Below are 11,350 nucleotides of genomic sequence, written 5' to 3'. Positions count from 1 at the left end.
CGTGCTTTCCCTTTACCACCCGGTACTCGGTTTTTATGTGGTCTGCAAACTATTTTTCTAGGGATTTGTTGACAAACTCCTTTGCTAGGTCCGCTCCTTTATATGGAAGCTTAGTAATTCTGTGGATTAACATATCCGTGATGGGGATAGGCTCACCTAGCCATAAACACCCATCATGCACTAAGGTCAACAACTAACACACACATTGTGTATTGATATTGGATCAGTGAAAATGAGGGACGAATAGCATGTTTAAGAGCCCTACTAGCTGAACTCCATGAAGCCATTTCATTGGTTCCAACTTTTTGACCCCTATGTCTTCATAGTATATGCAATTCACATACTGATCTGTCACCAAATGTGGAAATTTATACTGGTCAATGAGGCCCCAATCTTCCATCTTGAGTGCTGGTATACACGCTAAGAGCGTAACCTCAAAGTGAACTTTAGCTAGGAGCAGTGGTGTAGCAATTGAATATTTTCCAGAATCAGGGTCTTTGGTCACCTTCTTCTACCCTCTTTATGGAGGTACATATGCCATAAGCATAGTGATTGGTTCCACGTCCTCAGCATCTAACTCCTCAATTCCATGTGAGAGTTCCTCTTCATCTAGGTCTAGGGGCACAAATGTTTGCTTCTTCTTATCCATTTTTCCCTTCTTCTGCACCTCCTGCGGATGTTTTCGAGGTGAGTGGCACACTGGTTCAACGACCGAATTCTTTTGCTTTGCTTAGAGGCAGACTCTTTAGGCCTAGGCGACCTTGGTGTCGTAGGTACTTTTGGCGTAGCTTCGATGCCCGCAACTTTTCAGGCTAAGGGCCTAAGATATCGTGGCCTCAAAACTCATAGGATCAAATCCCTTCTCCATAGAAAGTTGACGCAATGTATCAGAGTACTGAACTAGCCCAGGATGCTTGAACAAACTCTCCCACTCTTGTCAGTGCATGCAATAAATTCTTAAGAAAAAAAGTATTTCTTTGCAAACCAACAGGACATATTTATAGTGAGCTTTGGATTCAAATTTGACCACTCCCTCGATAATTTGGTCATAAATGCACTCTTGCCGACATATTTTCGAAGATTTTTGCCTTAATTTCTACCTACCCGATCCGCTTAACGGTATTTTCTCAGTCCAATCAGCTACAGTGACTCCAACAACTATTTTTGGGTTGGGTTGAGTGACACCCTCCTCCATGGCACAACGTTCGGAGCACAGCTTCAATTGCTGCACCCTCATCAATTTTCGCATAACTCGCTTGCTGCCTTGTCCTCCGAATTGAGCAGTGTAGTTTATAGTCCCACACTCCCTTGCAACTTCCTAGAGTACTAAGACTGTCCTGCTACCATATAGTCATTGCATAGGATCACCTGTATACATCTTTAGCTTACTTTCATTCACTCTTCTCAGGAATGGTTCTCCATTCAGCTTCACGAGATGAACTGTGCCACCGTCTGTAATTTCCTTGAAAATATATGGTCTTAACCAACGCATCTAGAATTTACCCGGAAATTTAGTGAACTTACTATCATATAACAACACAAGGTCATTTACCTTAAAGGTGCAAAGCTTGATATGATGATCATGCCATGCTTTTTTGTGTTCCTTCTGTACTTGTTGATGGAATCCTTCCATAAATCGTTCTTCCTCTAACTCCATTAGCTACTCGAGCCATTCCTACAAGGCCTCGCGATCCACCATATCCGTCAAAGCTGTCATGCGTAGACTAGTCACAATGTATTCCATAGGCATTATTACTTCTACCCTATAGACTAATATGAATGACATTTGTCCTGTCAGCTTCTTACAAGTTGTCCTGTAAGCCCATAACACTGCAGGTATTCTCACATCCTAGTCATTCCATTGCGCGTTACATATCTTTGTCAATGCGTTCTCCAAGAATTTGTTAAAATATTTGACTGTCCCATTCGCCTGCGAGTGATATGGTGTACTCTTCTGATGGTAAACCTGGAATTCATCTGTCAACACACTAATTGTTTCATTCAGAAAACCAATTCCCCTATCAGTCATTAATACTTTCGGGCATCCAAATCGTGTTAAGACTTGTTCAAAGTATAATTTTGTTGTCTCCCATCTAATTAAATATTCCGTCGTAGTGATAATGTAGCGCACACTCATTTTCTTTCCACGTGGATGAATTGGCCCAATAAATTTGATCTCGCATTTCTCAAATGCCTGTAAAGATACGTGAGGATGTAGTGGTAGTTTGTCCCTTCGCGATGGTTTGCTAGTCCTTTGCCATGCATCACACACTTTACATATTGCTTTGGAATCCTTGTGCAATGTTGGCCACCATAGTCCTACGTGAAAAATATTATGCGCAGTTGCTTTGCCTGCATAATGGCCTCCCGTAGCTCCCCCATGAGCTTTAGTGAGGATACTATCACACTCGAAATCTGGTACATATCTTTGTAAGATTTCATCCATCCCCATTTTGTACAAATGTCCCGTAATGACTGAAAAATCAATTGCGCGAACCACTAATTGTTTCTTCTACTGAGTTGTATATCCTTTAGGTGCCCTATAGTTAATAAGTGAATAATGTCAGCAAAATGGTCATCAGCTACACGTACCACAAAGAGCTGCACATCGGCCAACCCTTCTTCCAAATTAATGGGTTCTTCGCCTATTTCGATTCTCGACAGATGGTCAGGTCTAGCATTCAACTTCCCCAACTTCATAATGACTTCAAAATTGCACTCCTAAAATAATAACAACCACTTGCAAATATTTCCCCCCAAACACAGGCTTGTCGACCAGATATTTTAAGGTAGAATGATTTGTATATATATTGAAATGTCCCCCTAAGGGATAGTGCCTGAAGTTTTGCAGCACGTAGACCATGGCCAACCCTTCACGCTCTGTCGTTGAATAATTTTTCTCAACCTTGGATAACTTCCTACTTGTGAAGTCTATGGGATGGTCTAGTTCTCCTTCACCTGCCTATGTTAGTAATGCACCGAGAGAAATGCAAGAAGCATCCACACTTACATGAAACTCCTTTTTCCAATCGGGAAATACCAAGGTCGACGCAGTTACCATCTTCTCCTTTAACACATCCAAGCTGCACTAACATTATTCATCCCAATAGAATGCTGCATCCTTCTTTAGCAGTTTTTCCATGGGTGCAGTAATTTGAGCATAAGCTTTAATGAATTTTCTATAGTATCTCGTGTGTCCCAACGTCGCCCATGGATGCTTGACGTTCCTAGGGGATTCCAAGTTCACAATCACAACAATATTTGTTGGGTCCACGATCAACCCTTGCTTAGAAACTACATGACCCAACAAGGTCCCAAAAGGAACACAAAATATACATTTTTTTGAAATTCAGCACAATATGGCATCTTCAACATGTATCCAACATCAAGAGAAAACTTGCTACATGGCATTTGAACAAGCCAAACATAGTCCATTCATCGAAGTATACTTCCAGAAAATTATGGATGAATTCTTTGAATGCTGCTATGACTAGCGGGAAAATATTGGAGGCGCATTATTTAAACCAAAAGTCATAACAGTGTACTGAAGGCAACCCCACTCCTTTGCGAAGGTTGTTTTTCTTCTATCCACTAGCACGATCTTTATTTCATGATACCTGAAAATCCCTTTAGTAAAGAAATAGGCTTCTTGTCGTCCGACATTGTCTAACACTTCATCTGTAAACAACGTCAGAAATGGATTATGAACACAGGAATCATTAAGCTTCCGCAGATATATGCAGATCCTTATTTTTCCCTTTTGTTTCTTCTCTTGGACTACCATCGAGCTCACCCAATTAGACTCTTTAACAGGTTCTATAATGCCTATCTCCAAAATTTTATCCAGCGCTTGGTGAACCTTTCCCTTATACTTTGGATTAAGGCGAAAAGGCCTTTGTTTGACAAGCTTCATGTCCAACTTCAATGTGGTCCTCATAATGCCCAAATCACCAAGTATGCCAATTAAATCCAAAAACTTAGTGGGGAATAGATCTTGGTATTCGTGAAGTAATTCAACAACTTGTTCTACTGTAGCGTCGTCCCAATAGTCCCCAATATTCGTGAACTTCAGTTCTTCTTCAGTGCCAATGTTTACTTGTCTTGTTTTTAAATGTGCGGAGATGTCTGAGTACTCTACATGCGGTCCTTCTACTTCATGATGCCCTTCTATTTCTGGAATATTTATATTTCTCGGGTCTTCTTCCTCCTCTTCAACAGTCACATTATAGCATTACAATGTGTGGCACAGCTGGGTGCTACAATCTAGTTGAATCCATTCCACAGGTTCCTTCAGAGTTCTGAAGATAACCACTTTAATTTCTTGAAGTGCTTCATCGATTCTTGCAAATCCATTCTTGAAGCTGAAAGTCAATAAGAATCTCTCCTTCAATACATCCCATTCTCCAATGCCATGGTGGAGCTCTGTTTCAAGGTACCCATTCATGGGGATTGTATCCAAGGTATGACAAAATTTATGTACCCACTCTAGTTGTGGTTCCATCCCCCACACCTTAGTCCACTTTGCCATGTGATCGCATAGATCATCCTTCCCATTATACTTTTCAGTTAGTCTTGTATTAGCATACCCAAATCATAACTTCATCATTCTCCTGTAATCCCGCCATCCAACAAAACTACCCTTATGCGAACCCCACCATTGTGCGGGTGTAACGTGCAACATCAATTCCAATGCTTGAAAATGGTGGTCTTCAGGGAATTCACGCTCAAATTCATCTAGGAACATATCTACGTCAGCTAAACCATCATAATAAGGTACTTTCTTTCCTCTGACGAAACGCAACGTAGTGACTTCGTCATCATATTGCATCACAATGTAGATCATGTAAGTGATTTTTCCAATGCTCTAATTCTTCATCTGAGTCAAAAGTGTAAGAACTCTCCTGATCCCATGCGATCCATCCATCCATTGTTGGATTGATCCTATCCTGATCTTGCGCTATTATCTTGTAGATTTGATCCAACTCATCATCACTTTCTACATAATCACAGACTCAGTCAGTATAGCGTGCCCCTTCCACAGGATCTAGTGGAACTATAACCCTTAGCGACTTTCTTTCAAATGACATTGTCCTCTTCTTCAAATTAATGACCCCATTCATGTCAATATCCCAGTCGATCCCTAGGAGCGTAGGGTAGGGATTACTCTCATTGAAAATTTCTATAACTTCAAAGTCTGATAATGCACTCACACCTTCAATATCAACCGTTACTCCATATAATCATCCCATGGGGATGATTTTTTTTTTATTCACCATCCTAAGATGAATTGGAGACCACTGCAGCATAATTATCCCCATCCTTTTCCATGTCTATTTCGATAGAAAATTTGCATCGGACCCCAGATCCAAGATGACCTAGTCCATTTCATAATCAACTATCTGCGTCGTTAGTCACATCTCACATCCTCTTCATTCCTTATTCTTACCAATCTTTCTAACTGTACGTTGCTCTATAGAAGGCTTTTCCTTATTGGTGCACTTGTCTATTAAGTCTTGCAATCCTTCCACGACCTTTTCGTCACCTAGTGTTATAGACATTTTTGTGCCTTACAGCTATAAGCATGAAATGTCCATAAACCAACGGATCCTAAGTCCCTAAAAGTGTTGTTCCAGGTCCTAAAGAAACAAGGTCAACAAATTACAGCTTCTCCCAGAAGTTCTCCACCAGAAACTGCTCAAAATTAGTCAAATCAGGATCATTTCAACTGCTCCACTAGCTAACTGCGTTGCAAAGCACCCAAATACACTGGCTAGGTGCGTTGCAACACACTTGAATGCACTACCAGGGTGCGTTGAGCGGGAAATGACAAGTGGCAGAGTCATTCCACGAGGTGGAGAGACAATGGAAGCTTCCAGAATCTTCTCCAATGACACTTACCTCACTGAATTCGACCAGTAATGAGTAAGAGGCTCTCAGTCTCCAAGTGGAAGCAAGAACTGACAAAGAGAGGCCACTAATCAATTCATGAGCTGACTCATCCTCTTTGCATACATCTATATATGGATCCCTCACCAAGAGATCCAGAGGCTGGAATTTTGTACATTGCAGAGAATTGATGTTGGTTTTGAAATAGATATCAGAGTATTGGGTGATTTATGCTTTGTGGGAGGTGAAGAGGGGATTCTATGCTGGGAGGTTGATGCTGGATCAGGAATCATCGGTTCTAACTCCTCCTGGATCTTCTTGTTTTATCAATAAAACTATTTGAGTTTCTCCTACATGCTTGTATATCACTGATGTTTGTTATATTTGTATGTTTAGCTTAAATCTGATCCTAAGCTTTTTATGAACATAAATCCATGTCTTTGTGTAGTTTCCTTCTTCTGCGATCTTGCAGGAACTTGGTGACGCTGGGCAAGTAAGGGAGCAAGTAGCTGGAAGCTGTCAAAGAGAAGAGAGATTGGATCAAAGGACTAGCGCAAGACACAGGTTGGTTCATCCTATTCCTCTTCGTTTATAGTTCATAAAGGAGAATACAAGAGTAGTTTTCCTTGTTTGTTTCTGAGGTCTCTGTCACAACCCAGTGGGATAGGGTCGTTCTGAATAGACACTTTTCCCGATAACAAAATGGCGACTCCGCTGGGGATCGTGTCTAGTTAGTTTGTTTGTGTTTCTCTGATTGTTTGTTTCATAAACTTAGAAGTAGCGAATCGAACTGCATTTTCCATTTACAAATGCAAAGTAGACATCTGCTACTTCAATCCAGTCACTGGATTTGTTTATGATCTGAACAGCTGATCCACAAATGATCTGATTACCCTTTGTGATAGCTCTTAAACCTCTTTTAAATCAACCCTCTGATTGTGCATTACTTATTGCTTTTACCCGGCCAAAAACCATAGATTAAACTGCAAACCGTGACCCAGAACCCGGAGAGAATTCTCGTTTTTGCTCCAGCGCAGGCTCTGTGAAGAGACTCTACATTTCAACGCAGTTCCCGAGAGGGCTACCTGCGTTGCAATTCAGTTTCTCTGTGTAGCAGGTGCGTTGATCAGCTCAGCCCTGTGCAGTTGAGGTTCTTTGCTCACTTTTTCCAGTTTTGCCTCTGATTTTTGCAACCTGTGATCAGTGTGTATGTCTGTTTAAAAGCCCCTTTTCTTTGCCTTAATTCTGCCTCAGTTTTATAAAAGAAACTGTATTTGTTTTTGTGTGTTTGTTACGTCATTTACAGTTTCCCATTGCAAAAGTAGACTAGTCATACTGTCGTCCTTGGATTTAGATCTATCGTAAGTGTCGATTTTGATCTTAAGAGAAATTTTATTTGCTGTTGACAGTCGATTATGCTTTTACTTTTGCCTTTGGCTTGAATTTGTGATTTTCTAGTGTCGAAACAAGTGTTTACTTCAAAATCATAAAGTGTCGTAATCGTCTCTACCTTTTGATTTCGAAAAGAAGCTTGTTTGTGTTTTTCACTTGAAAGCGAATTAAAAGTTGTACAACAACTTTCTTTTTAGGCATCAATATTAAGAAAGTGAAAAACAAATACATGCATATGTGCATTTGCATATTGATAGTCTGTTTGGCTTGATTTAGGAAAAAGTGCATTTACAGTGTGCTCTTTGCTCTTTGAGAAAAGATTGTGTCTTTCTTTTCCCCTTGTAGCTAGGATTTTCATTGCTGAAAAGAGATAAAAGCTTGCTTATCATCTTTAGATTGCATTTTAGGAATTATATCTACATCTCGTGGTGATCCCAAAAGGCAAACTTCATAAGAAAGATCAACCTAAAATAAATTCAATGAACTTAACAACGCTTTGTAACTTAACGCACAACATTTATAGGTCTAGGCTAGAGACGTATTCCGGTGTCGTAAAGCCTGGTAACTGTTGTCCTCACTGATGGTTGCGTGATTCCTCCACTTTGAGACGATAAGTGCCAGTATGGACTTGTGCTCCCACGTACCGTCGAGTATATATTGGGAGACCCCTATAGGCATAAAACCTTTATCCATAGGAAGTCGTGTCGGCCGCCCTACTGATCGCAATGCACCGAACACGGCATTCGGGAAGATTGACTACCATACCGTAAAACGTTTTTAGCAGTTTTGCGATTGGTTTGGTACTCCCTCTACCTAGACCTCTAGAGCAGTCCCTTTCATTCCTTTTCAGACTCCTTAACGGAAAAGGTCCATCTGAGCACTTGTCACTTCAGGCTCATTAAAAATCGAAGGAGACTAGAGTCATCTTTTTTTTTTTCTCGACTCTTTAAAACTAAAAAAACAAGTTGTGTCAAAGCGTGTTAAAATTTATTTTAAACGGAATATTCATACCCTTTTCCTACGTTGATCTTTAGGTTGAGAAAATGGAGCCTACCAACCAAGGAATTCCCCTTGGTGGAAATCCTAGTCCCTTCTCCTCTTGGGGAGATGTTGGTGCGCCCCATATGGCAACATTGTCACTTCCAGGACTGACAATTGGCTTGCCAGTATGGCTCTTCTCAACCAATGTCGTTCAGAACACCAATATTCCTGAACAATCGAATCAGCAATTAGACGAGTCCAGAGTTACCCACCAGCCTTCTACTTCCTCTAATTCTTCCTCTCCTCCTTCCTCTTCGCTTAACGGGACTGGTAAAGCTAAAATCCAAGTTCCTAAGGAGAAGAAGGAAAAGAAGAAGAAAGAGAAAAAGAAGAAGGAGCCAAAGGCGAATGGGGGAAAACGAGTGTCGTCTAACGAAAATCCACACACAGCACCGACCAGGCCTAAATCGCCATGTTTCATTTGCAGAGGAGACCACTTTCACAGAGATTGTCCTTGCATCCCCCGGATACTAAGGGACTGGTCTCCTCGTTTGCACAATCCGGTGTCATCAACCTCTGGAGATCATGTTGAAAGCACACCGTCAACTAGTGAAAGTGAAGCCCCAAGACAAAAAGGGAAAGCTAGATTTCCTTGTAAACTGTGCGAAGGCGACCATGCCCTCCACCGTTGTCCCTTCTTAGACGAGGCTAAAAGAGTTTTGGATGATTTTCCGGTTTCACCGTTACGACTTCCTCCTAGATATAAAAAACTCTTGCTGAGTCCGTCACTAGTTGAGAACCCAGCTGGCCCGCTCAGGTGGTCGGCTGAAGCACCTATCATTGAAGATAAACCATCTGAATCCATACCAGACGAAAGTCAAAAGGTCGAGGTGGCAGTTGACCCGGTCTTGCCTTCAGAGGTTTTATCTTCGGATGATACAGTCACTGAAGAGAACAAAGATGACACCGTCCAAATTCTCTTCATCAACACAGACTCCGACGAACATGGGGGCAATCTACCCATTCCCTTACCGCAGGAGGGAAGTTCGTCAGAGCCATACCTAGCTGTCTACTCAGTCCCACCTCCAAGCAACCTAGTTGTCTCCTTCGATTGGAATCAACTAGGAAAACCCCGTTTACCAGCAAGCATACCATTCCGAATTATCGTTCAAATATATAGAATGGTCATGGCTGGCACCATCATAGATGAGGGGGCTTCTATGAGTATGCTTTCCTCTATTGCTTGGAAAGCGCTTGTTTCGCCATCGCTGTTGCCTGAGATGAGAAATCTGACAGGCTTTGATAAAGGAACCAGTCGACCTTTAGGGATCCTTCCCGATGTGCCCATAACATTGAGGGGGAAGACAGTTCGAATGAACGTCATGGTAGTTCAAGGACCCTTGGATTATAACCTACTCCTTGGGCGAGACTATATTTATTGCATGGGAGCCATCGTCTCCTCACTCTTTAGAGTAATGTGTTTTCCGCACGAAGGAAGAGTGGTCAAGCTCGTGGACCAGCTTTCATTTCCCGGATCACGCATAGCAAATAGTCATATACCGTCCCTAAATGGTCTTTTCATGCAAGAAATGTCTCAATCCCCAGTCTGTCCTCCCGATGAGCGCGAGTAATTCGGAGGGATATGACTGAAACCCAGGGGGCATGCGTCCTGGTCTGCTTTGGCAGGAAAACTTCGGGTATAGGGTAGGTTTCCGCGGGAGAATATGACTAGTCTGTACCCCGTCCGTCGGTGGAAGAGGGGTTATTCTAGAATAAGATTCTCTTGTCAAAGTTATGTGAGTGGTGGACATCGTCACTCACCTTTGTTTATCTCGGTAGACATCGCCGAAGAAGTGTTTTGTTTGCACCGCGAATAGAACAATCTTTGGGTAACCTGTAAGAGGTAGGCCTTTCCTGATAGAACAAATGTTTTGTCTACAAATTGAGGGGTAACCTTGAAACCATATTTTATACCTGGGGGCATGCAAACCTTTTGGAGTGAAAGCAAGGGGTGGCTATTTATTTTTTAAATTTTTAGGACCTCTAACCCTTTAAACTCGTAGGATTAGTCGTCACCTAACTTGCATAAAGAAAGGATGTGGGAAAAAAATCTAAAAATTTCCATTTTTATATGAGACTTTCTTATCATATGACTGGATTAATCGAGCAGTTTTAGCACATAGTTCAAGCTCGTTAAAAAATAAACATAAGACCGAGCAAATGTTTCCACCCGCATTTAAGCTCGTTAAAAAATGAACTATTCCCCGGTAAATAACCACCGTGAACGAAGCATTTTCAACCATTAAAGCCTTGGTCGTGTTTGCACTGTCACCTCCACTTTTCCATTGGTCGATCATTCACCTCCATTTGATTGTTTACCCATTTTGAGGAACAACTGCGAAGAGTGATTTCACTAGCCATCTTTGTGACACTGCCGTGATTGGAAAATTTCAAACCTTACCTGGAATCAGCTGCTACCCATTTTATCACTCGTTCCTCAAAAGACGAGTCTTCTTTAAGCTCTTTTCATCTGACTCGTAAAATATGAAAAGATTGCCGATTTTTGGCCTTCCAGCTCGTTAAAGTGACTAGAAGTGCTATCCCTCCTCTAGATTTTAATCTTTTTGGACCTGAGGGATTATTGCACAAAAAGATCGAGCGCTTGTTTTGTTCGGCCCATTAAAACTATCGAAAACTCATCCCTTCTGTATTGTTTTATACTTTTTCAGACTTAAGGGATTAGATGACGAAAAAGGAACTTTGGAGTTACCTTTACATACCTTTTTAGACTCTCTAAAAATGAAAAGGACCGAGTTATCTTTGTCATTAGACTCGTTAAAAAGATTAATAGCGACAAACTTGTCTTTAGGCGAGAACGAGTTTCACTATCGCTAGGCTCGTTAAAACATAGCGATGGGTTTGCCTGAAGGGAAAATTATAGAACAAGCATATGTTATCCTCCTAAAGCTTGAAAAAAATAAAGAGGTACTGGTCAGAAATGACTGGGGAAAAATTGGGAAGAAAACTCAAAGAAACTTTGTTGGTAGCAAGTCGCTCTTGAACATGACACTTCCACTCCGTGCCAGAGTCG

Source organism: Pinus tabuliformis, chromosome 9 (assembly GCF_031772625.1).
Source record: "Pinus tabuliformis cultivar Carrire ecotype Pingquan chromosome 9, CPIR1, whole genome shotgun sequence".
Lineage (NCBI taxonomy): Eukaryota > Viridiplantae > Streptophyta > Pinopsida > Pinales > Pinaceae > Pinus > Pinus tabuliformis.
Note: the sequence above shows the minus strand (reverse complement) of the source record.